Source organism: Hipposideros armiger, unplaced genomic scaffold (genome assembly GCF_001890085.2).
Source record: "Hipposideros armiger isolate ML-2016 unplaced genomic scaffold, ASM189008v1 scaffold_220, whole genome shotgun sequence".
NCBI lineage: Eukaryota > Metazoa > Chordata > Mammalia > Chiroptera > Hipposideridae > Hipposideros > Hipposideros armiger.
The window spans coordinates 1681434-1708324 of NW_017731570.1; the positions used below are offsets into that span (position 1 = coordinate 1681434).

A 26891-nucleotide genomic window follows, 5' to 3' on the forward strand; every position below is an offset into this window, starting at 1 on the left:
CACCCACCTGGGTCAGGGGAGAGCTCAATAAAGAAATAATGGCTTCTGCCAGCATTTCTGTCTGGGAGAATGCTGCCCTCCAGCCCTTGCCCTGCAGCCAGACTATTCAGTTCCTCCCGGTATATCCCTGGTGCCTTTCAAGCTGCTTCCCTAGTGCTGGAGCTCAGAACAAGTGAGTCCATCAGCAAGTAAGTCCATGTGTGGGACCTCTAAGAGGAACACCTACAGGTCTATGCCCGCCTCTGTTCCACTCAGCCAGTCTCCCCTGATTTTCACAGTCAGAAGTTGTGGGGACTTCTCTTCCCAGCCCTGGAATCCTGAGCTGGGGAGCCTGGTGTGGGGTTGGGACCCCTTGTTCTTCAGAGGCAACCTCCTCATCTGAAATATCCCTTCTGATTTTTAACTTCCACTCGCGGGTGTGGGACCAGCTCATTCCATATCTCCACCTCTCCTACCAGTCTTCATGCGGCTTCTTCTGTATATCCCTAGTTATAGGACTTCTTCTCAGCTAGACTTCAGGTGATTCTCAATGATGGTTGTTGTATAATTTAGCTGTAATTGTGACGTGGTCATTAGAGGATGCAAGCACAGTGTTTACCGACTCTGCCATCTTGACCAGAAATCAGGGAATAATAATTTATTGTTTAAAGCCTCCTGAATTAGGGGGTTTTGGGTTGTTGTTCTTACACAGGGGAAAAAAAAGGGCCAGCCCAGTGGCACATTGGTTAGAGTTGGCATGGGACACCAGCTCTGAGCAGCAGGGCCTCGGTTGGATCCCAAATGAGGGCCAGTGACGCTGTGCCCTCTATAGCTAAGATGGTGAACAACAGCTCAACCTGGAGCTGGGCTGCCGTGAGTCGCCAGGGGCGTTGTTGGCTACAGTGGGGCTGGCCGGCAGCAGGCATGAGCTTTCGTGAGCTGCTGTGAGCTGCCGTCCAATAGCCAGCAAGTGACTGTCTCACCCGGGAAGAGCACAATGATAATACCAACATGGGCCAGTGAAGCGACATCATCCACAACTAGACTGAAGAACAAAAGGACAGCAACTTGTCTGTCCCCCGTCCCTGATTCCCCAATGCTGTTCCCCTCCCTCAATTCCCCAATTTTAAAAAAAACCTTTAAAAAAAAAAAAAAACCTGAAGAAGTCAATGTTTCATTGAATGGTTATCTAATCATTTATTGAACCAATCATCTATTATAGGACACTTAGGTTATTTATTTTTTAAATGGCAATATTAAAATTAATATTCTGATTGACAAAGCTCTGTATACATTATTTCCCTGAATAAAGTTCTAGAAGTAGAACTACAAGAAAGAAATTTAAAGGCTCTTGATACCAACTATCAAAATTCCCCCAGAAATGTTGAAATAATTTACACTCACATCCTTACCCTTGGCTATTTCTTCTCCACAGCCTTTACTCTTTACTCTCAACATATCCTGGAAGCCACCATCTTCTCCGGAGAGTACTAAACAAATCCCTAAATTACCCAACTCAGGATCACAGCTCTGCATATTCAGTAAGTACACGTTAAAAAGTAATACCAACGCTGTGCTACATCAGCTCTGCTTTAGGCCAGTGCTTCCTCCATAGTTTGGTAAATATTCAGATAAACAAGACTAACAGGGTTTTGATTTTATACCAAGATGTCTCAGAGACTTTCAGACACTAATGTGTACTGTGACTATTCCAAAATTGAGTATATAATGTAGCTTTTCCCAAATTTAATTTCCCTTCAGAATACCTGAAAACTTTTCACTAAACATTTGGGTTTATTCATTTAATAAATATTTTTTAAACATCAGCTTAATTCCCAGTGTTGACTGCTGGGGATAAAGCAGTGATTGAGACAGACAAAGCTTCTGTCTATGGGAAGTTTACCCATGAGAATAGACTCTCTCAGAGTTTTCTTCATCTCAGATCTAACATGATTTTAGGGGAAGATGATTATAAGAACTAGGCAGTGTTTTAAGAACAGGGACATGAAACTGACCCAAAAGAATCAGAATTGAGCTCTCATGAGGGAAATAGAAAAGACCAAAATAATGACTGGTTGGAGTTTTGGCCCTACTAAGACAAGAAATAAATATAATTCTGTATTTATTTTTCACTCAATAAAGAAGCCAGAATGTCAAAAGGAACACAAGTCAGTCAGCAGCAGTCTGTGTATCTAAGAAGTGAAGAAACAGGCTGATGTTGCTTACTCCAAGATCCCATCAGACAAGCGGTATTTTGTACAATTCCACAGAATTTATCAAATCAATAAGAACTTCAGAGAACATTAAAATGGTAACAGTAATTTCTTCACCACTATACATCCGCGTCTTAACAATAAATTTTAATTAGCAACCTAGGCCCAATACTTTATTTGGCAAGTAGTCTCTTCCACCAATTTACAAAAAGCCAAGAGCTGGTTTCCTGGAACAGTTTCACCCTTAATGCAGCACAGAGAGTGCTGTCGATTTCACAGATCAGGTACAGGCCCAGTGTCAAGGTAAACCAAAGGCAGGTTCCCATGCCTGTCATGTCCTAAGTCTCGTGATTTCTACTTGTTCTACTGAGTCACGCACAACTTCCCTTCCCCCTGCCCCAGCTGTGTTTAAGTCTCCTGATATATTTTTAGGAACTTGTTTTGATACTCAGGCTTTTTTCGGTTAGTCTCCTAATTCTCATCTATCCTGACTTTTTTTTTGTTTTTTAGTTCTGTAAAATGAATCCCTGAGAAGGAGCAAAAAGATCAACTTTATTCAGCAATCAATAATGCAATGATGTCTTCTATTTCCCATGACTGATTTCACAAAAACCATCTCTAAGCTTTTGCACCCAGCTATTAAGTATTATAGGAAATAAGATACTTAAGATATTACTGTTTTAAATACTATTATGAAGCCAAGATGAGCTCAATCATTGCGATTTCTTATAAACACTTAAAAACACTGCTTTCTTATATATTTGTGATATACAGTCCTAAAAAGGATAAATTATTAATTAGATCAAACTGTGCACAAAAACAGAAAAATATTGCTGAGCATGACACCGAAGAAATTAATTGCATAACACCTTTCTCTTTAAAAGCACTTTATGAATAAAATTCAAAGTCCAAGAATAAATTCCATTTAAGGCTCAAATACAAAATAAAACCAAAGATGGTTTTATGAACCTATAAGAATCCTTTCTCTAATTGAATATGGATTCATAAATAAAATATACACTCATCCACTCACTCTCTTAAGAGGTTTAAGGACTCTGGAACTGTAAGCTCAGGGGGGGAAAGGTGGAGAGAGCCTTGATTCCCGTCTACCTCAAGCATCTCAGACTATCATCGTCCGCGATGATCTATTTTAAGACAAAAGCATTTCCTGCTATCTGCTCTAAATTAGGTTAAGTTTATTTCCACACATCTCAGCCTCAGCCCATCACCTGAGCCTTGTTGACAGGCCGTGTGAGCTGAGATCATCAGTATCTCCCAAGATTTAGTCCAACTTAAAATATCCTCTTTTTTTTCCTTATTGGCACTCCTAACTTTTTAAAAATTTTGTGTCACAGACTACAGTTAACTTTAAAACGTTTTTAAAAGAAGATATGGTGTCAGACAGATGTTGAGCAAGAAGTGGCTGACCAAGAGTCAGATGCTGCCTGCAGATGTGTTGTCTACGGCTAGTCCAGTGTTCTTCAGAATTTTTATCTATTTGCCAACATAGAGGGATAACAGACATTTCACATTAAAATCCAGATTCTGGCTTCTCCTGAAAAATCTGAAAATCTGACAATGTCAGGCCCACTCTCCTACATGGCAATGACTGGTGAGAGCCACCCAGCAGCTGCCCCTTCAGGAGAGGGCACACACCCTCCAACATGCCATGGTCCCCACCTCTCCTTATTACTTTACGTTCGGCCTGGCTCCCTTTCCATGCTCACCCCTACAGGTGTTTAAACTTGACTGCTTCTACCCATACAAAAGATCTTAAATAAGAATTCATTCTCCTTCACCACCCACTTCAAGTCCTTCACCAAATCCTATCAAATCTACTTCCAAAATCTCTCTAACATGTTCCCTTCTACCATCGCCACCTGATTGCACCAACATGACTTGCTTAAGCTGTCCCATAACTGGCTACAGCATCTCTACTTTTCTAATCCTCCTCCACTCTTATATTTCTCACACATCAGCCTATTTTCAGGTTACAATTCTGATCACAAAATATCTCCCCTTACCTGCTTAAAACCCTTCAAAACTTCCCAGTGCTCTTTGGACAAAAACCCAAATCTTCCCAATGGCCAGAGGCCCTCCCAGATCTGGCTACTGCCAACAGTTCCAGCCTCCTGTCTCACCTCTCTCTCCCTCAATGACTCTTCCCGGGTCTTCTTTCTGTTGCTCAACTGTGTACAGTCCCTTCCTGTCTTGAAACCTTCACACATGCTGTTCTCTTTGAAGGGCTGATTCCTGTTCATCGATCGCTTACATCACAGCATCCAACAGCATACCCTCTACAAGGTCTATCCCATCCAAATCAGCTCTCTCAGTCATGTACTCTCAAAGCATAATGGCCTTTTTTCATGGCATGAATGGTGGCATTTTTTTTTTCAATAAGAGAAGCTGACTTTATCTGCCTTGCAAGGGTTGTCTGAGTGGCTCTCTTATTTAGGTGATATAGGGGTGACTAGGTAGCCCCGGTCCTCTGGTGAAGGTGTAGGAAAATCTTACATAACCTGATCAAGGGTGCCCCTCCTCAGATCCTTGGTTTGCACCCTCCACAGCTAAGATTGAAGGACAACAACTTGGCTATTCCCCTTCCCCAATTCCCCAACACTGTTCCCCTTCCCCAATTCAGCAATAAAATCTTTAAAAAAGAAACAAAATTTTAATCCAAAACACATAAAAATGTTTGTTAAAAGAACAGACCACTATCTAGTACACAGCTACAAGCAAGTTAAATATATATATAGCAAAACCCCAAATAATAAACAAAATTATTTGAGATGCTAAATCAAATTACTAAAATATTATGGTTAATATAAAATGTTGGCTCTAACAATATCATTCATTGTCTCATACAGTTTGATAAATGTAACAAATTAAGCTGGTTGCACTGAAGAGATAAATAAGGTTTTTAGATCCATTTTTAAAACAACTGTGCATTTCCTTTAATCCACAAACATAAAATGTCAATTGGTAAAGCTTTAGTTATAGTACACTTATAAAAAAATTCAGGAATTATTGGGTCTTATACTAAAATATCCTCAATCTGTCAACTAACTGATGTTTCAGAGAAAATGACAGAAAGGTAGGAGAATAACAACTCTACCCCTTTGTCCCTAAAAACCCAATCACGGAAAATTTTTCTGCAACTGAAATCAACATGTAAGGATTATGTCTAAATAGTCTTTTGTTACGAAAGTATATACACATAATTACATACACAAGGAAAAATTTTGGCAAATATTATAAACTATTCAAAAAAAAAGACCACAATCAATAGCAAGGAATAGGATATGGCTTAAAAGTGCAAATTTCAGAGACAAGCATTCATCTATGTATTCTGTAAAGAAGAGAAAGAATAAATGTTATACCCTAATCCTGGGGTCTCTCAAAAACATGACTGATCATCACAGAGGAGTCACATGAAACTTTAGCAAGGGCCATTGTCAGGGTGCTGAACGGCACTCAGAAACCCCTGTAAAAACTGAAATTACAGTAAATGAGCGTCAATAACTGCATTAAGTCATCAAGTAACTGAGTTAAATATCTTTGTCAGTGGACAGATAAGGATAAGCTTATCTAACATAAAAATATATTAAAAGAGAAACTATCGGACATGGTTCAAATCTATTCCACAAATATTTCTAGAGAATAAATCAGTAATATGGTTTCTGACCTTCCAGAGACCCAAATCCCTCCATTTCAAAAGGGAGGCATAGCCCCCTTATTCAGGTTTACATGAGCAACTCGAGTTACTGGGCAAGGCTGCCAGAGGTGTGAATATTGCAAAGAGATGAGCGCCCCTCTGGGAGTCAGGCGTGGTCTCAGATGGAGAGTCCCATGAAAGAAGCACAGAGGGAGAAAACCCAGTTTTTTAACCTGGGCAAGAACTAAGGAAGATGAGGCAGATCCATAGTCATGTATATTAAAGAATTTACAAATATCACGAGAACTTAAAGTTGTTTTTATTTCAATAATCTGAAAACAAATAATATTAGGATATGCTTGATCATCATGACAGCCATGCCCATTAAGTCTGAGCAATAAACTGTACCCTAAAGTATCACCATAGGTCAATGAGAAAGGGGAAAAGACGAACTTGGGAATCTAAATGATGTATTCTTACTAGTTGAAAGGTAAGGGATATCAAGTTCCTCAGCACGAATCAAAGTTTCACAGAAGTTGAATATTGTGACTATTGGTGAGAGAATTGAGTCATCACCCAGTACACAGCAGGGTGGACCATTTGACTGCCAGAGAACCTTCCCAGAATAGTCAGCATTACATTCCAGTTATAAGCTTCAATTTAGTTAATGTGGTTAAGTTATTGTTGTTCATTTGAATTAGTAATATAAAGTGTACTTAGTTTCTAAATTGATTTAGGCCCTACAAAGGTGTAGGAGCTAAAAAAAAAAAAAAAAAAACATCACCAGCTTTATGTTTATACAATAAAAAGTCTCATTACAATAACAATAATTTAAGTCAACCCTGGGGTTCTACAAAAAATTATTTTCTTTAAAAGGGGTCTCATCTAACTTTGAGAAACCTTGATTAAGAGATTAGACATATACTGGGTTTGAGTCCTGAATCTGTTTAACCTTGAACAAGTTAATAAACCTTTCTGAGTCTGTAAGTAACAATGGCCTCAGGAATTATAATAGCTACTTCACAAAAATAAGGTGAACCATGATTAAATTAGAGAACGTAAGTGTTTAGCACAGCGCCTGAGGCTTAGTAAATATTCAGTACAACAACCCTCATCATCAGCAGCATTAACTACATAGGCCTTGTGTTGTTCTCTTAAAGGATGATCATCCTGTTGTGAATAATTACTTCTTTGTCCTCTATTAATTTCACATGACTATGAAGGGCATTCAATTCTCAGCCCTAATGTTCCCTTCAATCTCTATGATCATTTCTTGAAAGACAGTGCAATTGATTGAATTACTAGAAATAATAATACTAGTTATATGGTTGATTTTACATGGATCCCAGGAAGACAACTAGACCCTTAAGTACAATATGTTTCCTCCTTATAAGTAAAAGAGGAATAGCAATATTAAACATGTTGCAATGGATCTAAAAAGATTAGCTGGTCTTAAAAGTTTGCTAAGCAATTTGCACAAGAGTAAAATTTTAGGGAGTGCTTTACGCTATCTGCATAGTTTACTTGTGAGATTAAACTCTAGCTGCAACTACAGTAACTTCCTGAATAATGGCCTATCTATTGGCTGCCTTCTCCTCGCTGTCTCATATCCTTGTTCACCTACCGGTGTACCCTGTATGTCCCAAATAATTACTTGCACTAGAATACTTGTCTCAGGGTCTGCTTCTCGGAGAAGTTAAACTAAGATGCATAGGCAAGTTTCTTAGCTTCTCTAAACGTTAATTTCCTCATCTTGAGAAATGATACTTGGATTATGGAGTTATTGTGAAGATTAAATGAGATGATTCTTGATGTGCTTAGCACAGTGCCTGATACATAGTAGGTACTTAATATGAGTTTCTTGAACTTCTGATCCAGTAGTTATCTACCTTTTTGACAGAAGCTAAATTATGTCTCTCAGTTTCAATACAGGATTTGAAATCCAAGAGCTATTCCTTCCCATCTTCTACCTGATGAACAGCTCCCATGATTTAACATTTACCATTTAACCACAAGGGGCATCAAAAAGAACTGGAATTTTCTATCCAACTGAATCCTTTCCTCAGAAGTGGGCTGAGTCTACAGAGGAAGTTAAGACAAGCTCCGAAATACCAACCAGATCCTCCAAGGCAGACAGATCATCACCATGGCCTCCTGACCTGGGGAATTAGAGGGCTGTGGGGTTAACTATACACAAAACTTAATATACCCTTCTTTCTCTTTGGCTCCAAATGCACCGTGTTAGTATCACTAAGGCTTATGATAAGGACTAAGATGCATTTAGTTTTTCCTGTTCCATAGTGCACCAAATGAAACCATGGAATCATAAAAATCCATCCAGGTGTATCTTTTGCTAGGTACCATTTTATTTGCTTTGGTTTCTCTTTATTTGTTTGCCAAAATACACAGAGAATTTTGTTAGCAGAATGATCACTTAAGCCAATTAGAAATCCAAAGGAATAGGTTACTGACTCTGGTGAACTATTGGGTTGTCGGAAAAGTCATGACGCATTTTTGCAACAAAAACCATAGAAAAAATACGTCATGACTTTTCCGACAACCCAATAAATAAGACTGATGGGAAATCCAATTTCTATCCCCTACTTTTGTAGACAACAGCTTTCTAAATATGTATTTTTAAAAGCTGAACAAACAAAAGTTGACTAGACTTAGATTTTAAAAAGGGAAGCTATGTTTCCCAAAACAAATGATAAAATCCTAAATTACATCTTGCCCTTTATCATAATCCCCAAAGCTGTTTTCCAATGTTTCATACATATATCCATAGCTTTTAACTTTGTTCTTATCCCTTACAGCTATCTATAGTTGGCCAACTTAAGTCCAAAGCATCTGACTGAGGGTGAACACCATCCATACTGGGCATGTCTAATGATTTCCGTCTTTGCCTCAATTACATTATGTTTATGAGGCTCATACTTCTCCAATATTACTGCCTGCATTTTTCCACTTTCCACTTACTTTTTATAAAATAATCTCAAGATTCAATAAATATTCAAATGAATACAAAAGCTTTGATTTACAAATATGGTGACGCTGATGAAATAAAACTAGTTGTTAGCAGGTAAGGCCATGACATAGTAGATTAAAATGTTGGTTCACAAGCTGATGCACAGAAGTCAAGATTAATGTATGAAAGTCAGTGTAGCAATGTTACCAACTAATCTCCAAAAAGTGGTGGAAGTCATACAAAGGTGAAGTCATAGGCAGCTGATATGTATGGGGCATTAAATACAGTTCCAGCACATAACTCCCAATCTTGTACATTTCAGGGAATAATTAAACCATTCCCATTCATGAACTTTCTCACATCATTTTCAGAAGCTGTACACTATGAATTACTCCAAGTATTTCCAATTCTATTAGTTTAACAAAATCAGTTTAATTATATCCACCAACTGCAAACATCTGCAAAGATTTTAAAACAAGATTCATACTCTCTGTGCTCTGCTCAAAACTCACTGAAAAGAACTTGGTCCCAGATGGCTTTCAGAGATTCTCAAAACCATCAAGCAGTGTGGAGTCTCACTACAGATCTTTTATCAGCAGCATCTTCACCTGGAAAATGGTCTCTTGAAGTTATTAAGGCTGAATATTGGGTAGTCGGAAAAGTCATGACATATTTTTTCTATGTTTTTCATTGCAAAAATGTGTCATGACTTTTCGGACAACCCAATAAATTGCGTTTGGTCAATGAAATCAGAATGGGCACAGCTAGGATCCCCAAGGCCAAATCCATAATCTTTCTAGTTTTCCAGGGAATCCTGCCACTCCCTCACACCAGTTTCAAACTCCATACTCCTACAAACTCCATAGCCAGGTAGTTATTGCCATAAAAGTAGAATGAACGGAGAATAAAGAGAATTCAGCATCTCTGGCTGTGGCAGTCCCCTACTGAAACACCTTGATGGTTAAGCTTGAACCTCATCTCCTCAGCGGATCACAGGGTCTTCGTGCCTATCACTATGATTTCTCTCACCATCCCCCACCCCCAGCCAAGCTAATCTCCAGCTCCACAGGTCTACTTTCACCTCCCCAAACCCCAAATCTCCTATTCATTAGCTCACCTTTGGACCTGGACCATTCCCTCTGTTATTTGTACCATCAAAATCAAGCATACCCCAACTAACCTCACCTTAGGTGTTACCTTCTTCAAGAAGCCTTCCTTCATCCTTTATCCATGAATCACCTAAGTCCTCCATGATAGCCTGGGAGCTCCCCCATCAGAGGCTCCCACTACAACAGCCTTCTTATTCGTCTGGCTACAATCCCTGAGACGCCCAAAATTGCCTGTTCTGTTTACAGTTGCATCCCCTGTGCCCAGCAGAGGGCAGGCATGACGCATGCACACCCACATATGATAAATATATAATATAATGGCTTAACGCTTTGTCAATAAAATCCATCATGAAAGCACACCAGCCATTCTTGTTTCCCAGGATAAAATAGCTAATAAAATGACAGTTACTTAGTTGATCCTTTGCATGAAAAAAACTGTTGTAAAAAGAAAATACCACTCTAGATATGGAAAAGGGCCAGATGATTTTGAAACATATCAAGAAACAGAGCTCCCCAAATAAGGAGATAGCTAGTGGTAAAGCCAGAAATGGAATTTAGGTCTCTTGACCCGCAGGTCAGTGCTCACATCTCTATATCCAAAAGAATCTGCTCTGAAGTTTTTCTAAACAACTATTCACATTTGCTGAATTCAAGGTGGGCCCAAAGCAGAGTTTTGTACATATGTGAAAAGACAGCTCTTTCTCAGACTTAACAAAAAAGGTAAAGAATATCCCTGATATACCCTGGCTAGCTGCTCCATGCTTGCAAGCCTGATGAGCAGCAGTCATTGATACTCAGTTGCCTTTGTATACACCCAGCATCAAACAGAACCTATTTTCAACAAACTCCTAAGAATGATAAGCTATCATCCCATTCACTACCCAACCTACTTCTCCCCATGGAGACATTTCAGGAACAAGATGGCTGAATGAGCCAAATGAGAAGCAAAGAAGGGGTAGAAAGGAACTTTACCTGACAGAAAAGAAAAAAAACACACATCATCAGAAGGAAAGAAAACACATCAAAAGCCCTCTCTTGAGAGCCAAATATGAAAGTCAACAGCACTGCTCCACCAGGATCCTGCTTTTTGAACCAGTCTTTTTCCTCCAGGTGATGAGTTAGCTTGGGGCCAGCTGGCAGAAAGGCAGCATGTGCCTTAAACCAGGCACAAGAAAGCCATCTTAGTAGGAATTTGGTGCCCACCAGTGTTACAGAGAAAATAACCGGGATCATGGTACCAGCCCAACCTCACATCTTACAGAGCCACTAAACCTTCTACCTTCAAAGCAAAGTTCTGCGCCCCCAAAGCAGCTTCCAGACCTTAAACCCACCTTAAATCACCATGGGCCCCGAGACAATGACCTTCTCACCCTGACCACACCCACCTTGTTCAGAGAAATTTACTATATAGGTACTAGTAACTACAGTGCACAACTAGGTTTAATTTCTTACATAAAACCCTGCCCTTTCTTGCTATAATTAACCATACTGTTTTAGTGGGAAGTCTCTCACGGTTTGCATAAGGATCTGAAAGTACTCGTAAAGAACAGTCACATTACCCAATTCCCATTCAAGCTCTTGTCTTCTGAGCCACAAGGAAGCTGCCTTGAATTAATAGTCTGCTCTTAATACATTTATGGGGAATGCACTTTGCTGCCTGCAATTCATTCATACTCTAAAATCACAGAATGACAAGTACCTTTTAGGGGCGGAAAGCTGTAAGGCAGGAAAAAAGAAGAAGCACTATCAGACAGCACCACCACCACCACCACCACCCCACCCCACCACCCCCCCACACACACACACACACACATACACACCACACATATATAAGAGAATTAAGTGAGCAAAATGTAAAATGTAAAATCGGAAGAACAAATCGTGACAGAGTAAAACTTCTGGTATACAGCATCTATGAACACTGCCACTGGCCGTCCACCTACAAGTGTATACCAGAGACGCCCTCTGATATGACCCATACCATACTCCTCATCTGCTGAGGCTGCAATCTCACTATTGACTTCCAGGAAAAAGTAATCACTTAATTCCTTCCTGAAAGTTCTTGGCGCTCTCTCTCTCTCTTTCTCTTTCTCTCTCTCTTGCTCTCGCTCTCGCTCTCACTCTCTCGCTCTCATTTTGTTAAGTGCCCAGTAGGTGCCAGCAACTAGAGATTTCCTGGAACTTCAAAGCAACAAATCTGGAAGACGGAAGTGCATAAGGAATGCCCAAAAAATTAAAAGCAGAACTTGAGGCACAGCCCTGGGAAACAGGGCCAACCAAGTGCTAAGGAAATCCAGCTAGGACAGAAGTTGAACTGGCCCAAGGGAGGGGTGACCAGTTATATCAGCAATTAAGTCAATGAGCTAGTGGCCTTCAGTAGCAAGTCACACAGAGGAATGGGCCCTAGCTGTGAAAGGGAGACAGCCTGGCTCTTCTTGGTGCCTTTGGCACTGACACTGGTGGGCTCCGTTGTTGCTTCTGTTGTAATCATAGGGCCACCTGTCCAGAGACAATTCAGCAGCCTTGAGAGTCAGTCAGGACTAAAATTCTGGTTCTGCCATGGCATGAACTAAGAGCACATTCTTCATTCATTCATTCAACAAATATTTACTGAGCATCTGCAATGTATGAAACACTCTTCTAGACACTGTGGATACACAAAAGGCAAAAGCTCTTGCCTTCACAGAGCTTATCAAATTCTTGGAGCTTTAGTTTTGTCATCTATAAAATGGGGAGAGGGCCAGCCGAGTGGTTCAGTTGGTTAAGAGCTTGCTCAAGAGTGTGTGCTCTGAGCAACAGGGTCGCCAGCTTGATTCCCGGCCCGAGCTGAGCTGCCAACAGCTGCCAACAGGTGGCAGGATGGCTCAGCTAAAAAAAAAAAAAGGCAACAGGGAATTAAAGAAAAGGAAAGAAAGAAAAGGCTTTTTTTATTTTTAAGGAAAAGCAAGACATACTACACAATATATCTTCAGATTTTAAACACGCAAACAAATGTTACTGAGCATAAGTATTCCAATTCAAAGAATCTACTAGTACAAAGTCCTGCATGGACAACCTATTATTGTAGATGCCTGTCTACTGCTCTCCTAAGCACAAAGTAAGGACAAGTAGGCTTGGCTTCAGGTTGGTCCCAAAGACACTTACACAGTAAGTTAAATAAAGTTTAGCACACGTGCTAAAAGATGATCTATCAGTAAGGATAAACTAAAAAAAAAAGTGCTGCCTAAACAATCATAAAATGTCAATGGCTTAAACCAACAATGGTTTACTTCTCAGTCGTATTATAAGTCCAATGCCAGTTGACTGAAAGCTTTGCTCATTTAGTGACTCAGGGACCCAGATCGATGGAGGCTCCATCTCAACACATGCTTCCATGATCATCACAGCAGAAGACAGCACTGGATAGTCTCACTCTGGAAATTAATTCTCACCTGGAAAATAGGCTCTAGCATAGAAGCAACACAAGTCACTTCCAACATATGCCTGGAAAGAGAGAAAAAGTAGCTATGGGAACATTAACCGTCTCTCCCGCAGATGATACTAAGACACAACAAGCTGTGGAATAACAAAGGGATTTGTTAAAGAGGATGTTCAGATAAAACATCTGGACAGCTCTAAGGTTCACATAATCCTGGACCTGGGAGAGTGCATAAGGGTCATTTTAGAGCAGTGGCCTCAACATAAAGACTCCTCAGACAACATAAACCTGGACCCTGAGTTTTCAGAGCAACTCTGATATAAATATACTGAGGGTTCAGATAAGCTTTTATTTAGGAAACAAAAAAAAAGTTCCTACAGCTGAAAAACATTTGAAAACCACTAATGTAAACCAAATCCTTCATTTTACAGATTAAAAAAGTAGGGGGTGGGGGCGGGGGGGAAGGGAAGCCCAGGAAGTTAAAGTGGCCCCACCCCCAAAAAAGCTCCAGAATGTTTAGCAGATGTAGAAATAAGTCCACTAACAGAATTTGTTGTACTGTTGCACCACTCTCTGGCCTTACCCTTTATCTCTGCTACCTTCAACTGGCACAGTGGAACCAGACTCAGACCAAAATCAGTCATCAATAGTTCAATAAATGGTATGGATGATAAGTAGAAGTCCCCATCCTATTGCACTAAATAATGATTCACATCCCATTAGCAATTCTCTACATTACTCATTCCCTACTTCCTGGCAAATGTGAAGCCATTAGTAGAAGTTAATACTAACCTTCAGGAGACTTTTGTTTTGTTCTCAGATTACAGGTTAACAGCCAACTATGACTTCTGTTCACTCAACTCCATTCCCAGCTTTGCTTTGTACCCAGCTTTTCCTCTACCCTCATTCACACTAAAGCACTGGGAGTCACATACTCAAGCCTCAGTGGTTTCCCAACCTCCAGTCTCTGTCATTTTCAAATCATCTTATACTTGCTAGCCCATGAAATAAAACTCAAACTTTTCAACCAGGAATCCAGTTGTTTCCTCAGTCTTACCTCAACCTATTTTTCCAACATTATCTCCACTGTGGTACGTATCCAGCCCAGTCAAAGGCGGGATGATGGGTCTGAAAGTCAAAATGACATAGTAATGAATCCTAGATCTTGTGAAAATTCCTTAATCTGAGTTTTAATGTTCTCACCTATATAATAGGTATGATGGCTCTTGAGAAGGTATGCATCGATGAGGACTATATTTCACTATAAGTAACAAATAGTACCTTACAAGTAAGGAATTTGTTTGTTTCATGCAATAAGTACAGGGGAAGGCAGTCTAGGCTGGCACTATGGCTCAACAGTGTCATCAAGACCAAGATCCTTCCAGGTTCCAGCTTTGCCATTTTTAATACACGGTTTCATCTTTGTTGTTGTAGTTGGCTCTGCCCCTCTAGGCACTGCACCTATGTTCCCAGTAGCAAGAAGCACAAAGGGGCCAAAGCTGTTGAGGTCTACCAGCCAGGTGTGTCCTCCTCACTAAGCTTTCAGGTAAGCCCCCATCCAACAGCATCCACTAACATTACTGCAAGACCTGAGTCTCATGGCCACATGAGGCTATAAGGGAATCTAGGAAGGTGAGATGGGCATATTCACATCTCAAACAAAATTGAGGTTTTTTAGTTAGAAAGGAGAGAATAAATATCAAAGAGGCCATCAGCAATGTCTACCCCAATATTAAATTAGATACTTTGTGGAAAGTGCTAAGCACAGTAACCTAGCACATAGTTAACTATTCAATAAGAATTTAACCATAAGTACGCTATTATAATTATTATTGTTATTATCATTTACCTATCTTACTCTGGGGCCAAATGGAATAACTCATATTCAAATGTGTTCCTTACATTTCTACTTCATCCACTGTTCTCCAACACTATCCCTACTTCAAAGTCCAGGAAAATGTCATTTCATCCAAGCGGTTTTTCCTGACACCTACTCCTAATAATAAGTTCTATGGTGGCAGGACCCACATCAGACAAACACTCCTGTGTTCATCACTCCAGCAAGCAATAGTCCCTTGGAACACAGTAGGTTCTAATAAATAGTGTCTTGATACTTTAAGTAATTTATATACATACTCATACCTGCTTTTACAGTCAGTCCTCTAGAACCAAACATGCAAAAGTTAAACACTAGGTTCATATGTCATGAAGCCAGGGATTCTAGTAAGGTGAATAAAGACTGCATTACCCAAGAATAAGGAGAAAAAATTATAAAATTCTCTAATAACACCATACTTTTTACAAACTATGGGAGTTCAGATTATAGTGCTTCAAATATCCCCTCCCTACTATGGGCAGAGTCTACTTTTATCCATGGATGTTGGAATTCACCATGTGACTTGCAATATCCAAAAAGGTTGTTTGTGGAAATGCCATTTGCCTGTGCAATTTGGCTTGACTCTTGAATCCAGTGATCTGCATGAAAAGACAATGTCCCCAAATAGCTGTGATTCCTTCAGCATGGGCCCCAGAATACATGTGGAGCAGAACGGTACCCAGCCTGCAGCCTACAGCAGAGCCACCCCAAGGAGTCCAGCCTAGATCGTCCAAATCACATTCAACCTAAAGACACATGAGTGTGAGAATAAATACCTGTCGTTGTAAGTCAGGGAGTTGTGTTATGCAGCAAAAGTTGACTAATATATCCTTTACCATTTGACATATTTTAACATTTCTTACATATTCATTCATTTTGTTCTTTTCTTCACATAAGGAAGAACAGGCTGAAGAATTTCTGCTTTTGGTACACCTAATGAGTTCTATCTTTGGATCAACTGTTTTAAATTTATGAGACCTACATTATCATTAATATCAGTGCTTTTCTGCTTTCTATTTGTTCTACTATCTTTCTAAAATAAGGAAAACCACAATAAAGTATCAAGGAATAATATAAACATTGCTGAAACTAAACTGTTGGCTGGCAAGTACGTCTCCCATATGACAGCCAAAATGTTAACTTCTTAGCTGATAAAATGGGTTAAGGGGCATCCTAGTAAAACAAAAGAAAAATGTAGATTGTACAAAGTCAACCTCAACAAGTCAAAGACTATCTGTTAAGGTGAATTTGTGGACTCCAACACCATTCATCTAAACACATTTTTCAGGATACCTGTTTGGCAAACTATAACCATTGAGTTTCACCAGTGGGAAGACACAGATAAGGCTTCAGTCTTGTGACTTTTCCAACATAATAAAGCAAGAGGGCCATACTATTTTAATAAAATAACTTTAAATACAGTTATATTTATCACTGATGAAAAACAGTCTCTTTATAAGTGAAAGAGAAAATAAAATTCCAATCCCTTGGCAAAAAAAAAAAAAAGAGTAAACTGAATAACAAGGGCATGCATTCAACCAAGACCTACTAAAAATTACAACTGGAAATTTAAGGTATCAAGAGAAACGGAAGAGTGTGGATTTTGCTTTGTTTTACCTTCTTTTAAATCATCATCATTAAGTTTGGAACCAAATTTCCATTGGGCCAGCCAAAGCTGACCTACTACAAATATATAATACACATCACAAAATTTGCCTATTGATGGAAGCTACAGCCTTCAAAGTGGCAAGGCAAATAGGATAATGCAAAGACCATCAGCATTGCAGTGGACTCTTAACAGAATAAACCATATGTATGCTGGGAGAGACCACACTTGGGACTGGACATAGGCAGACCATACAACCAAAATTTGAATTCAAGGCCATGGCCAAGGTCATAGGCTCTGGGTCAGAGAAACCTGGCTCAAGTTCTCACTCTCACACTAAGCTGGGTCAAGATAGATACTTAATTGCTTTAGTTTCTTCTGTCTAGAATTTGGTAATAATAATAGTACCTACCTCACAGGGGTTCTGCAAGATTTAAAAAAGATAATGCATGGAAAGTACTCAGCAAGGTGCTAGCACGTACAATAACAATAATAATAATACTACCTTGACAAACCTGCTCCTACATGAAGACTGTCCTAATCAGTGTACTCTGGCTCATAGTCTGTTCATGAAATGCTGAATGCACAGCTTTGTATTCACATCCAGGTACAGCTCTCTGTACCTAAGAGGTGACAGCTCTCTGTATCAACCAGTAATTTTTCTACTGAATTCAGGAAGAAGGGTGTTGGAAAATAAGCTTTTCACTAATACAAAATTGAGAAGAATCTGGTCCTTCCACCCACAATCCATCCACCCGTGAAAGTCTTGCTGGTGAAAGCAATGCTTCCATCACCATCCACACACCGCCCCTCCAAACTGTGCAGGGCTTTTATGAAAGCACAGAAGCAGACTGATAAGATGGCTCACCTTAGAAGCAAATTCACCTCAGAGGCAAACTCTTCTGCCCTCCAGAAAGGATCTGACTTGACCCCACTGCCACCTCCAAACTGACACCCAAACTGGAAATGAAGAAGGAAGCCCTCATTTCCAGAAGTTGAGTTACACTGTCAAAAACTAAAAGAATCCCTTCTATTCGTGGGAATTCTGATAAAGCATGCTTGCCTGCTTCAAAAATATCTTATTAATCCATCCAAGAGAACCAACAGCCCAACACTGAAAACGATGTGACTTTACAAGGACAAGAGTGACCATAGGAGACAAAGTGCCACACCCTTTTCCAGAGAGCTCAACAGTAAATGCATCTCTTATAAAAGAAGCCCGCAATTCTAGAGAAATAGGTGGAAAATTCTAACCCACAACACTCTTCCCCAGCCCCCATTTCATTCTTTACACAGATCCATTTCATTTTCATTTTTAAATCAATGGCCTGAGCATCCCCAACTACTACAACTAATATGAGGTGGGGGGCGGGGAGAGACAAACAAAAGTCAAACATACTTGCTTCTAAGACCATTTTTGAAGACTTTTCTTCCCTCTTGTCTGCCTCTCACAGCTGGAGCCTCATACCTGGTGGAAACCAATGGTTAAGTAAAACCACTGATTTTAAAAAGCCAACCAGGAAACTAACCATGACAAGTGGGAGCTGCCCTCCTCCCCCGAGCATTGATTGGCTCTCGGGGTTGCACCGGTCCCTGTTCAGCCCACATAAGTGGCAGGTGTGGCTGTCAATCACACAGGGAACTGACAATTCACCGCTCCTGGAGTAAATTGCCTTTCATCTAGCAAAGGCAGGTAGCCGCCTAAAATCGATCCGCTAGTAACACAGCGGACCCTCCCTCTCTGGCAGGGAAAACAGAGACCCCTAAGTACAAAATAAACGAGACATACCCGATCCGAGAGTTTACGAGCGCTGTTACATTATCCCGCACCAAAGCAGCCCTTAATCTTCACTGTCCTAAGATGATCTTTCAAAGGATCAGATAGTAATTAAAAAAAAAAAAGGCACAATCCTCTAAGTACCTCTATTCTTGTATAATTCAGAGATGGGGAGCAGGACGAAAGGAGTGTCGTTCAGTTTAATTTCACGTCGTATTCGTTTTCGTACACCATCACCTCCTACCCTTCCCCATTAAATCCAGCTTCGTTTTCCCTGACACGGATTTTTTTTTTTTTAACACGTTCCCCTGGAGTCCAGCGAGGCAGCCTGGGACCCCACCCCCTGGGCTGGGGCTCCACCTTTCTCCACTTTGTTCTGCTTGAGGTTCCCTGAGACCCTTGCACCCGCGAACCCCCATCCCTCGAGGCAAGAGGGGGGAAGCCAGACGAAAAAGGGGGGAGCTGGAGAGAAGAAAAGCGATGGCAGTGAGGGTGGCTGCCGAAGACGGATTGCGGGAGGTGGCCCGGGCCGCCGGGACGAGAGGACGGCGCCCGCGCACCGGAGGAAGCCGTGCACTTGTTCCAATCCGGGGGTTTCTACATTAAGACAAATCCTCCTTTAGGCCGCCCCATCTTTTCCCCCGCCCCAGAAAGCCCCGGTGGAGGCGGATGGTTCACCCCTCGGCTTCCCCCGATAACGCATTGCAGCTCCCCACGAGTGAGGGGCACCGGCACGAGAGATGCCGGGGCACGGACGCCCAGTGAGAGCCGGGCGCCCAGCGCCCCCGGCCCTGGCGTCGACGTCTCACCTTTCCGATGCTCGCCCCGGGGCCGTCCCACATGGATTTTTACAACCTCACGTCGCCTTGGCCCCGGGCGGCCGGGAGGAGCCGGAGCCGGCGCCGGAGCGCGAGCGAGCCGGAGCGGGAGGAGGAGGAGCCCGGCGGGAAGGGAGGGAGGGAAGAAGGGAGGGCACCTCTCTGAGAGCCGAGGCCCGGCGCGGGGCCGGGCGGGACTGACGGCCGAGGGGGCGGCACCCGCCGCAGTCCCGAGACGCGCGCTCGCGCGGCGCTGCCCGAGCGGCGCTCCACCCGGCTCGCAGCCCGGCCGCTCCGCGCGCTCGCTCGCCGCGGCCCTGACTCACATTCCCAGCATTCCCGAGGAGCCGCTAGGGCGGGCCGGGGCCGGGGCGCGAGCGCCTCCGCGGGGGGCAGCAGAGAGCAGCCCGCCCGGGCGTGGTGCGCACGGCGGGGGTCTCCGAACCGCCTTCTACTTGGAGGCCGCTGTCTCGAAGCACCTCGTCCCCATTTTCTGTCCCCGACGCCTCTTCCCGGGCAACCCCTTGCAAAAGCTGTCAAGCACTCCCGGCTAGTCAGGTGGCTTCAGCGATGGCAGGGGCAGGGATGGCACTTGGTGGAGGAGAGGCAACTATCAATTTAAGCTTTAGAGTTCCTCATCCCCTGGCACCTTTCCATTAAGCTTAATCTTCTTTAGGAAGGGGAAGGGATTTTATAAGATTTTTACTTTCTTGTTCCCTCAAGGAAAGGAGAGAATGGAAGATGAAAGAAGGGAGCAAGAAAAAATATATCAACATCGTTGCCTTCATTCATCAAGTGCCTCCTCTGTGCCCTACAATGTGCTTGTATCATGCCATTTAAGGTGGAAAGATGGTGTCTGAGTTCATACACATACACACACACACACACACACACACACACACCTCGAGGTAAGGTGCAGGAGGAGATGGACAAGTTTTTCATTGGACATAGGTTCCACCCAGCAAGTCTGGAGCCCCAGCTGCTACCCTTTTGGATTAGCGAGGAGAATGGAAATGCCATGGGTATCTCCAGATTTGGTCTTTCACTGAGGAGTCCATTTGCAGGACTAGAGAGCAGTAATTTCCTTCCAGAACTGATGAGTCGGCTTCCAGCAATTTCAGTGGCCAGATCAAAATATCTCCTGCTGGGAAGCCCAGACAAATGAAGCAAATCCAGCCACGGGATATCTGGGTGAGCAGAAGTATGGAATCAGCGCGGTGACTAGGGATGACTCCTCTTTCCCCCCCTGATGGGAATGCAAATATTAGATGAAGGAAATGGATGCTGAAAGACGAGGATGCCTTCCCGTTGCAGACTAAATGCCCTAATTTTTAAGCCTTCCTTAAACATGATCCATGAGGTGTCTTTGCCCTCAGCCTCTTATTTCTGTCAGTCACCAAGAGATCCGCACTCACTCTGTTGACCTGGAAGCTTGCAGGGGCAAAACCAAGCTACACCTGTTGTGTTTGGTTTCCCATGTACACCGTTGTCTGACAGCCTTGGCTGAAAAGGATTGTTCTCTATTTTTTAAAAAGCCATTTTGAGAGTCCTTTAAGAAGTCATAAAATCCCATATCTATTAAAATGTGACCAGTGTATATTGAGTACCTCCTATGTGCAGCACTTAACATTTTCTCAACTACTCTCACAAAAATTCTGTAAGATGTTTACTATCTTTCAGAAAGGTCAGGTAATATACCCAGCTGAAAATGTATTTAAACCTATGCCTAAAGTTCACTATTCTTGGCCACGCATTCTCTTTTCCTTTGATCCATGGGTTCTAAACAGGAATCCTTATACTTCATGGTAACGATTTCTTATTTATATGCCTATAAACATTTCCCCCCCGGAGAGAAGATCTGTGGTTCTCAACAGGTTTCTTTCACATTGGGTCCTTGAAAAAGTTAAAAATAATCCCTTTAAATAGAAGCAACTTTATGTAGTAGAACAGGATTGGAAGTTTAGTAAGTTATCTTTACCCTCTCTAGGACTTAGTTTTCTCATCTGAAATATTAAAAAGCTGAACTAAAGGATCTTAAGATCCCTTCCAGAGCCAACATTCTCTAACTTTATGTTTAAATGTACAGAGAGCACGCGCTCAAAATGCGTATAAGTAGCCATTGGATGATCTCACCCCTAAGGACAGAAAATTATAAAATGTGTTATGTTTTATAAAACCTGTTATGTGGCTCCAGGTTTTTTCTTGGTTTTTGTTTCATTTTGCTTTGCTTTGTTTGTTTTCAACATCTTTCTCCATTATGGCAATCCATTCTCCAGCAAGTCAGAGGAAGCACACTTTATGACAGGTATTATTTTATCACATATTTATTCATTCATTCACTCAACCATTTCTTACTGACATGTACCCTGTGCTAGTCCTATAGGTTCAGAGCCCTTGCCCACAAGGACTGTACAATGCAGTAAGTGAGAGAGACAAGAAAACGGGCCATTACAATACTGCTTATGAAAAGACAAAGCTCTCAAAACTGGAGGCGCATATGGAAAGGACAGCCCCCCTTTTCCCTGAGGTTCAGAAAATTTCTCAAGGAAATGTCATCAGTCTTTTTGCCACATCCAACTTTCCTGCCCTACCCTGTGCTCAACCCACAACAGCAGCCTGCATGCTCTGTGAACCCAGCCATAGGAGGTTGGACTTTGCTGGACACCTGCCCCGGGGTGGGCTGTCACAGGCTTCCCACAGTATTTGAAACCGGGCCATGAGAATGAGTCAGCTGGTTGGTATTGAATGGTGAGCCTGTAGACTGTGGTGGCGCAAATCAGAACTATGGCACCCAGACTTAGATTTCTAACTGCTTACTTGATATCCCCAAGGTGGATAGCTAACTGGCTAACCAAACTTGATTTGTCCTAAACAGGACTCTGGGTTTTTATGTACCAAGTCTCTTCTCTCCCAAGGTTGCCCATCAACTTAATGAAACCACCATTTATCCAGGTGTTCAGATCCAAACCTAGGAGCATCTCTGATTCTTCTTTTTGCTTATATCATACATCCACCCCATCAGCCAGTTCTGTCAGCTCTACCTAGTGCCATACCAAGGCCTGAAGCAAAAAGAAAACTGTGCACTCCTATATATAGTTTTTTAACAAAGCAGAAAAAAATAATAAAAGCTCTACAATGAAAAATCATGACTATATATAAAGCCCTATGTGGTCCAATCAGTTTCCTCACCACTGTCAGACCTCATAAACCTGCCCGTGGGTAGACATGATGGCCAAGTGGCCCTGGAACTGAACACTGGTTGAAAACAACTGTTTTTGCTGCACAATGATAGAGAGTCAGAAGCAGACAATAACAACAACCTGTCTCTCTTTTTTCTTTTATAGCTTTTTCATTGTGTATTGTTTGCATTCATTTTGAATCCAGTACTTGCAAAGAAAAGCAAATCTTTAGATAGCCCATATTATGTATCAGGTCCTGTTCTAAGCATTTTATGTGTATTGCCTCACTTATTCCTCACAATCACCCTATAAGATACCACTATTATTCCTATTTTACAGATGAAGACTCTGAAGCACAGGAAAGTGATTTAACAAGACCACACAGCTAGGAAGTTGTAGAACTGAGATCCAAACCCAGGTGTTCGTTCACAAACTGGCTCCCTTACACGGAGGGCAGGGAGAGGCCGAAGAAAAAGGCAGACCCCTCCAGATTGGTAGGTAAAAGGTTTAATAGGCAAGGAAACTTACATACGAGGTTTGTCTGGGGAGGCCGAAAGATGTGTAGATCAGTGCACCAGCCCACCAGAGCTAAAAAGTTTACGTAGAGGCCGCATTCTCCCAAGGCCACATCCTTGAAACGGCTCCCACTGTGGGAATGATGGGAGAACATACATTCCAAGGACAGTGGTGGAGGTAAGAAGCTTCCAAATTCCCAGGTTCAGCTCCTGTGTAACCGGTGGTCACATTCTCTCAGTTACCTGACAACACCAGGTAGTCTGACTCCAAAATCAACAGGCAAAATTAACTGGACTTGGTAATTGGATATGGAACAAGAGGGAGGCACCAAAACTGTTCCCAGGAATCTGATTTGGGCAACTATTGGGTTGTCAGAAAAGTCATGACGTATTTCGTCTATGTTTTTCAAAGGTCATTTATTTATATAAAGAACAAAGATCAATCAATGATATATTGCCCATTTTGTTCAATAACCTTTTGCCATCTTTCAGTGAGCTTCATAATTCCTCATTCATAGAAGGACCTGTCTTTATTTGCGAAAAACTGAACAAGGTGCTGATTTACAGCCCCATGTGAATTGAACGTTATACCATGCAAGGAGTTTTGAAGAGAGCGAAACAAGTGGAAGTCTGATGGCGCAAGGTCAGGCGAGTGTGGTGGGTGTGGCAACACATGCCATCCAAGCTCCAATAATTTTTGACGGGTGATCAAACTTGTGTGTGGTCTCGCGTTTGTCATGATGGAACGCAACTCCTTTACAATGAACAAGCTCTGGACACTTCTGGATGATGGATTCGTTCAAACTTTCCAATTGCTGACAGTACATATTCGAATTGATTGTTTGGTTCCTTGGTAGGAGCTCAAAAAACATGACACCTTTAAAATCCCACCACACTGAGAGCATAACCTTCCTCTGATGAATGTCTGTTTTTGATGTCTTTTGAGGCGAATCATCACGTCGGGATCAAGACCGTTTGTGCACCATATTGTTTTAAACAATCCACTTCTCATCACCAGTTATCAGTCACTTCAAAAAAGGATCGTTTTCCTCACGTTTAATGAGCATATTGCAGATGTTTACATGCGCCATCAAATGAATTTCTTTGAGTTCATGCGGAACCCAAATATCGAGCTTGCTTACGTATCCCAGCTTTTTCAGGTGGTCCTGAACACTTGAATGATGGATGTTCAATGTTTCTGCAATCTCCCGTGTCGTGTAACGTGAGTTTGACTCGATCAATGCCTTTATTTTGTCGTCATCAACCTCGGTGGGCCTTCCTGTCCAAGGAGTGTCGTTGAGATCAAAATCACCAGCACAGAATTTCATGAACCATCATTGGCACTGACGTTCTTGTAGAGCATTGTCACCATAAACTTTATGCAACTTTTCACAAGCTTGACATGCGTTCTTCCCTTTATGGAAATAAAACAGTAAAATATGGCAAAAATGCACAGCTTGGTCTTCCATCTTCAACTTGTTGTAAAATCTCCAAAACTCAACCAAATTGCTCAATTTTTTCTTAGAATGAAGGTAGAACCATCAGCTGTCAAATGACATAGCAATAACATAGATGCAGATGACTCTAGAACTTCCAAAAATGAACTAGTGCCATCTGCTGCAAACATGCATCATGACTTTTTTGACAATCCAATAGATGGATAATGGGCCATTCACTGATACTGGAAATAAAGGTGGGGGTGGGAGGTACAGGTTTATGGAAAACTTATGAACAACTTATGGATTCAGTTGGGACGTTTTAAATTTGAGATGCCAGAGACCACACTGTGGAGATATCTAGAAGGTGGCTATCTCAATGTGCTTTGAGGTCAGATGAGAGATATATGAAGACAATGTATGGGAGTCATCACATTTGGTAATTAGAGCCATGGGCATAGCTAAGTAACCCACAGCAGTCATTAGCCACAGGAAGAATCTAGTTAGATGAGAAACAAATTGCCTAAACAACTCACAATTATCTGTCCTTCTTAGGCATGAGGTCATTTGTGCATGTCTCTTTACAGGGTAGATTTTAGTTCAAGAGAAGCATTATTGGATCCATAAAAGAAAAAAAGGCCAAACTAACTGATCCACTAGCACCACCACCACCAAAATTGATTGGATCAGAAATAATTACCTGACCCTTAGGTAACTAACCTATTGGCTCAACTAAGCCAATCTAAGCCAATTCTTCTTGCCAGGCATATTTGAAGACCTTTGTAGCCTTATATCATAGCAAGAATATTGAGATTCATCATCATCAAAATATATATCTTTCTTCCTGTGGAAATTTTTGAAAGTTTTTTAACTTTGCTTTTTAAATTATTTGACTAATTAATTAATTATTATTATATAATATTATTAATTATTATATACAAAATTATTCACCTGTGGCTATGATTCCTCCATAAGCATTAAGCATACTCAATAATTATTGTGAAATGAGAAAAAAACCTAACCTACAATTGTTTTCAAATGGAATGAAATATTTGTAAATATGAAAAACCTTAACGTTATGTTTTGCAGATATTTACAATTAAACATTTATTAATTCCCCATTTACAGTTTTCTGTAAATTTGTAACCTCAAGGCATGCAAGGCTTTCGGGGATTTGCAAAAATGTTAATTAAATGTCCATATAATGTAAAATTACATCAATTTCTGTAGTTCCTTGGTTTCCAATAAGTTTCCATTTCCATGATTCTGGCTACTCATGAAGTCTGGTCACTCTTGCTGTCCTTGGGTTCCATGAGAGGCCACTGTGTCCTTCCCAAAGCTACAGAACTTTCTTTTTTTCTGCCTCAGGTAGCTTGAGCAAGTTTCTCTTCCTTGCAGCCATAAGTACTCCCTAAATTGGAAAACCTTATCCTTAGCCTTATGCTTAGATAAAGCCCTTCAACTCCAGTCCACCAGAACCCAATGGCTGAATCTGGCCCAGTGACCAGATTCCCCAAAGGAAAACAAAACCTGGGGGAAACCTCATAAGTAGATGTTGTTACAGCCTTTGGGGATTCCTCGCTCTGCTTCTGGAAAGATGTGGCAGATGGCCACGTTGTGCCCTGAGCTTGGACTATGTCTATGTGGCATTATTTTCCATGAGCTACTGCCCATCCCGTAGGCTTCCTCTTCCTTCTAGTTCCCTGGCTTGGCTATTTCAAGGTAGTTTATTGGCACATTTTAAATTGTGCTAAAAGCTGTAAAATTAAAAGGACTTCTTACCATGCCCATTTTTCAAGAACAATTTCAAGGTGGGAAAGGCCCCTTGGAAGCCCCCATGGAGAGGAATAACTACAGATGCAGGTTTTAAATCCTTCAAAATTCTGCAGACTCACATGTTGTTTTGATTTCACCCTCACCCTGGCTCTTTTTAACTTGTGCTTTTTGCTACTAAAGCAGTTACATTCAAACACCACTATTATTTCCTTCTGAAAACTAAAGGCCTTATAGAGAGTTAAGCTCTTCTAGAAACCCATGAAGAGTTCTTACCTTGAATCCTGTCTGCATTGCCGTTCATGCAGATGCTGAAAGGTCCTAGCAAAATTTTCAAATGAGCCAATAATGGGATTCATTATATGAGAGAAAAATAACAAAATTGGGAAGAAGGTGTTAAAACATGAAAGATGTTTGAAATATCAACAACATAGCAAAACCAACCTTTTCTCAATTTTCTTCCATAGTGACAATAGTTGTGTGTCTTCAGACAGTTTCCTTATCTAGAAAATGAGGATAGTTCACAGTTCCTTCTTAAGGTGGCTGTGATAAGTATTACACAAAATTGT

The 26891-nt window shown here is 41.4% G+C and overlaps 1 protein-coding gene across 16 annotated transcripts in view; it reads right to left on the reverse strand.

Annotated features, from left to right (window-relative positions):
- Positions 1–19631, reverse strand: part of ERC2 (ELKS/RAB6-interacting/CAST family member 2) — a 974141-nt gene extending 954510 nt beyond the window's left edge. For all 16 annotated transcript variants that reach the window (XR_002125344.1, XR_002125343.1, XM_019654364.1 and 13 more), the window contains exon 1: positions 19411–19631. The gene's annotated coding sequence lies outside the window, so the exon portion shown is untranslated. The remainder of the gene's footprint in view (positions 1–19410) is intronic.
- Positions 19632–26891: the final 7260 nt, after the last annotated feature.